We start from the raw sequence: 6,070 nt of genomic DNA, 5'->3' as shown, positions 1-6,070 counted from the left end.
GTCTAGGGATTCAATAAAAGTCATTGTAGGTATCTATCTCCTTATGCATATCTTATCTCTGTCCATATTTATGTATAAATATTAATTTAGAAATATAGAAAAAAAACCCAGTGCCATTTAATTTTTTTCACCATTGAATTCCCAGCACCTATAACAGTAGAGATTGTGTGGTAGGTATTTCATAAACATATTTTTTAATCAATGAGTGTGTAATGCAAAGGTATTCTTTATGACTGGATATGCAAATTGGACCTGGTAAATGAACTGTATATGAGGAGAGAAGATACTTTTTTATTGAGAAAATAATATGTGTAATTTGTGCTTTATAAAATTCATAGAATTTTTACTTTCACTAGAACACAACATAATTTTATTTTGTCTGGAGAGTTCTACTGTATGTATGACTTTTGGAGGATCAGGAATCTCTATAGCCTATCCAGGCAAATACCTAAAATAAATTTATTTATAAATAAAGTTAAATTTATGGTATACTAAGAGTGCATAGTGTTTTGTCAGCTTTTCCAAGTATCTCCATGTACTTATTTAAGTGCCCTGGAAATGAAGCTAGTGCAACCAGACAGGACTCAAGTAAATAAGAAATATGTCTGTCCCGTGACCTGGAAATCCCAATCATGATAAATACTTCAGGGAAATTCTCCAACAGAAACGTGACAGGCTAGGAGTTTCCTCACCTACATAGCTGTCAGTGAGGAGACCTATGTTAGTGGTGTGGGGACATGCTCTCAAAGACAAAGCAGCAGAGAGACACTGTGGATTAAATGTGATCACCTCCAAATATTGATACATTGATAAATCTTTAAAAAAATAAAGCGTTAGATAGAGAAAAAGCTTAAAGGATTCCTGAGTGGCTCAGACAGTTAAATGTCTGCTTTCAGCTCAGGTCATGATCCTGGGGTCCTGATGGAGCCTCTGTTGGGCTCCCTGCTCAGCACTGAGTCTGCCTCTCCCTCTCACACTACGCCTCCCCCAGGTCCATGCTCTCGCTTCCATGTACTTTCTCTCTCAAATGTATAAATAAAAACTCTTACAAAAAGAAAGAATAAAATCCCTTAAAAAAAAAAAAGAAAAGAAAAAAGCTTTATTAAAAACATAAAACCCGGGGCGCCTGGGTGGCTCAGTGGGTTAAAGCCTCTGCTTTCGGCTCAGGTCATGATCCCGGGGTCCTGGGATCGAGCCCCACATTGGGCTCTCTGCTCAGCGGGGAGCCTGCTTCCTCCTCTCTCTGAATGCCTCTCTGCCTACTTGTGATCTCTGTCTGTCAAATAAATAAATAAAATCTTAAAAAAAAAAAAAAGAAAAACATAAAACCCTCCCAAAAGCTATCATGTGAGAGTTTGCATAAATTGAATACACATATACATAGAACAAGTATGTATGTCTTTAGAGAACATGTCTTTAAAAAGTAAACAAAAATATAGTGTTAAATATTTACATAAAAAACACATTAGAAAGATTGCCTATAATGAAAAAGGGAATGAGAAGTGGGAAAACAGAACAAAAGGACATAAACAAGGTGAATAAATAAACAGGAAATATAAGAATGATGACAGTGCAATGTGAAAATCAACTCATTTCTTTGTCCTGTGGACCAAAAGATAGAATAAAATATTTGGCTGAAAAGCCATAGTTTTTTTGTTTGTTTGTTTTTGTTTTGTTCTGTTTTGTTTTGACAGTTGTGAAAAATCATTTGTTATGCTAATAGTATGACTGAGTCTCAAGCTTAGTACAAGGCAGCTTCTCCCTTCTTATATTACAATTCTTTTCCCCTCTTCTTATCCAAATCTGTGAAGCTAAACTAAGGAGGTACTATTCCTAATCATTTTTAACACACTGAAAAAAAAAATTTAAACAATTTGTAATGTGAGTGATTCATAGACGAACGACTCGGCAAATACTGTATGCCTAACATAAAATGAGAAAGTAGCAGAATATAATCGGGATGACTCCTATTTTTTGGACTTGATGAATCCTGAATTATAAGAAATCCTAAATTTTTCACATGAATTTCACTAAGTTATCTTCTGATATTCTTAAAAATTACAAATACAGGGGCACCTGGGTAGCTCAGGCAGTTAAGTATCAGCCTTCAGCTCAGGTCAGGATCCTGGGATCCTGGGATCCCGGGATCCTGGGATAGAGCACGGCATGGGGCTCGGTGCTCAGCAGGGAGCCTGCTTCTCCCTGAGCTGCTCCCCTCCCTGCTTATGCTCTCTCCCACTCTCGCTCGCTCACAAATAAACAAATAAATACATACATAAAATCTTTTTTTAAAAATTACAAATATATATTGTTTGAAACAAATAAGGATTGCTTTAATGAAAACAGCAACTGATTAAAAATGGAGATTCGGGGCGCCTGAGTGGCTCAGTGGGTTAAAGCCTCTGCCTTCAGCTCAGGTCATGATCTCAGGGTCCTGGGATCGAGCCCCGTATCGGGCTCTCTGCTTAGCTGGGAGCCTGCTTCCTCCTCTCTCTCTCTCTGCCTGCCTCTCTGCTGACTTGTGATCTCTGTCTGTCAAATAAACAAATAAAATCTTTAAAAAAAAAAAAAAAAAAATGGAGATTCTTAGAATGTAAGCTTCACTTCTCTTAATCAGACCCAAGATCCTACAGTCCAGATTCTAGACCCTGGAACAATAATGCCAGTCAAGAGAATTGGACAATGCAGAGCAATATAAGGAGTAGCTTTTGGATCCCTGAATCAATAGATCAGAATTACTTTGGGGAAACAATAGGTATTATGGATTTCATGAGATTCTGATGCCCAATGGTTGTCACCGTAACCTTGGTTTAAAGTTGTGAAAACTTTAAAACAGATTACCAGAGACCAGTCTTATCCACTTACTTTGCATGATATAGTTTTGACCCCTGCAATGTTGGCAAAATTAATTGAAATAAAGAAGCTGAATGAAAGGGGAAATGAGGGAAAATAGAAGACTGCTGTTTCTGTTAATCGCCTTTGTAAAAGTGAACTTACTGATGAGGAAAGGGAAAAAAAACAAAACACAAAACACAAAATTGAGACTGGCATAAGGAACAAAAAAACAAACAAACAAGCAAGATGGGCCTCATTTTTTGTCCAAAGTTCTACTGGAACTTGGAAAGACAGAGTGCTCCCTTGTGAGGCTACTTCTTTATGACTATGTTCCAAGCGCACCGTGCCAAGACTAAACGGTAACAGGCCAGAGGAGAGCTGGACCACGAGGCAGAGAAGTACCATCAATTGCCAACTGAATCTTTGCTATCTTCTTCTTCTTTTTTTTTTTTTCTTAAATGATCAAGGAGATAAATAATTGAATAGCAAACACAATGAAATGGAGGAGACTATTCAGGATAAGTATTAATCTTTGGTTGGTTGCCATGTTCGGCATCCAAACAACTTCCCAGAATTTTAAATATACAAGTGTTACCTCTTTGGAAATTGAGGAAGATGGGAATACAGAGAGTCTGGGCTTTGAAAGTCAAAGTTACACCACTGTCACCTACAGAGAAATGTAATAGCTCTGAAGCATTTGAAATATTGTTGGGTACAAACAACCTTAAACTTGTGACATGAGAACCAACAAAGAATCATCCTCCAGTGACATAACACTAAGGCAAATAACAGTAAATGTCAATAAAGGTTGGGTCCCCTACATAGGCCTCCTATTAAAAGGGGACAAGATCATGTAGGAACTCAATTGAAGCTGTGAAGGGCAGCACCCAAAAGCTGAAAAAGCAACTTGGAAGGTGCACTGATGGTACAGGGATGACGTTAGTGTTACTAAGAAACTGAAGATCCGGGAGCAAAAAAGAAAAAAACAAAAACAAAAACAAAAAAAACCCATCTTGTTGTGGCCTTACCTATACCCAAACCCATCATGGAGTGCACTTATTAGATAAAATAGAGTGCTTTGCCATTACTGGCTTCCAGCTTAAGCAAATTAATTTCACCTCTTGGGCAATTTCAATTTGTCATGCTAAATGGTAACTTTAGGATTACCCAATTTTCATCCACAGTTACTATTTTAACTTTAAACAACACACAGATGTCTTTGGAAGTATTGTCAAATGGATATTTGAAGATTATCATTCCCTGACAGAAGTCTAGTATTGCATTTTAGCGTAGAGTGGTGGAGATTTAGGCCTGCAAGTCACTAAATGCAGAAACTAAAGATAGTACTGAGAGGAGTCACTTATTGATCTGTTACCTGGTTTTGGTAGAGACAGATCCTGCCATTGAGACATCAAATAATTCTAAACCCCAATACAGTTGCGATGTCAGAGAGACCTTCCAACAATGACAGAACAACTCAGAAGGACTCAATGATAAGATGGAAAGGATACTTACAGAAGTATATTTGATGACTACTCTTAAGTAAGGGAAGAGTGGGAGTATATTGCATCCAAGAACAGGTTGTAGCTGTGCAGTTAGGGCCAATGACAAAATCCCCCAAATGGTGATCTCCTATTGCTGAATGGCACAGACATCATTATTTCCCTTCTGTTTCAGCAAAGCAAGCTGCCCGATGTGCTGACGGAAAATTCTCCACTGACAGACATAAGTCAGTTTGGAAATAAACCCCCACTCACCCTCTGAATGATAAATCTTTGGTTGAAGGAGGCAGGGTAAGTACACACAATGGATATAGTAGAATTCCCAAATTACATTTGGGAATAATGAAGCTTGGGACACCCACCCCCAGAATAACATTTGGATATTTATAGACTAATAGATTAATCAATAGCCTTGCTATCTGGCCAACCAAATAAGCCCTTGGTAACTAGACAATTAGGAATACCGCTCTGCAGGGAATGCAATTTAAGAAATATTTGTAAGAGTTTTGAATAAAAGTCTAAATGGGCTATGTAGATATCCATCTGGAAAGCCTAGCATTTGACTCAAATGGAGTCTGGAAGGCAATGACTGAGGCTTATTCTTGCCCTTGGAGTTAGCGACTTGGTGTATGAAATATAAGAACACAGAAGTGTTCAAACTATGCGATGATGGGTAGAAAAGTAGATCTATTCATTTCTCCTGTGGCAAAACACTTCCCAAAATGCCAAGGGGAAATAAACTGACTTATAAGGCTCTGGGTAAGATTCTTAAGAGCAGGATGCTTGTGTGGCTCAGTTGGTTAAGCAACTGCCAGTCCCACATCAGGCTCCCTGCTCAACAGGGTGTCCGCTTCTCCCTCTAACTGCCACCCCCTCATGCTCTCTCTCTCATTCTCTCTCTCTCTCAAATAAATAAATAGAATCTTAAAAAAAAAAAAAAAAGATTCTCAAGGACATGGGCCTAGTCCACTAGTTTGGGCTTTATTACCCTTTGACTGAAGTCAATCACCTCAAGCGTTTGGAATAAGAGACTGTGTTTCTTTTTGATTCTACCAAATAAATCAAGGTGACACATCACTGTTATTATTGTACTGAAACGAGGTGAGAAATGTAACACCATATGCACTCAGTAATCTCCTGCCACCCTCAAACTGAAATCAAAACACCTTTATTAAAAATGGGGAGGGGGAGGAGTCAAGATGGCAGAGAAGTAGAAGGCTGAGACAACATCAGGTAGCAGGAGATCAGCTAGATAGCTTATCAAACCATTCTGAATACCTACAAATCCAACAGGAGACTGAAGAGAAGAAGAGCAACAATTCTAGGAACAGAAAATCGACCACTTTCTGGAAGGTAGGACTGGAGGAGAAGTGAATCCAAAGCGATGGGAAGATTGACTGCGGGGGGAGGGGCCGTCTCCTAGCAAGCGGCAGAGCAAAGAAGCACAAAATCAAGACTTTTAAAAGTCTGCTCCACTGAGGGCATCGCTCTAGAGGCCAAACCGGGGTGAAACCCATGCGAGGACAGGGTGGCCTCAGGTCCCGTGGGGTCACAGAAGGATCAAGGGTGTCTGAGTGTCACAGAGCTCACAGGTATTAGAATGGGGAAGTCAGCTACAGATATAATGCTGAGGAGTGAGCTCTCAACTCAGGGTTACCTTGAAACATAATCCGTGGCACAGGCCACTGCTCTGTGAGTGGCGTCCCCACAAGATCTAGGGAAAGCCTCCTGGA

The sequence above is a fragment of the Mustela lutreola genome, chromosome 1, assembly GCF_030435805.1.
Source record: "Mustela lutreola isolate mMusLut2 chromosome 1, mMusLut2.pri, whole genome shotgun sequence".
Taxonomy (NCBI): Eukaryota; Metazoa; Chordata; class Mammalia; order Carnivora; family Mustelidae; genus Mustela; species Mustela lutreola.
The sequence above is the reverse complement of the archived record's forward strand: the minus strand, read 5'-3'. Positions refer to the sequence as shown.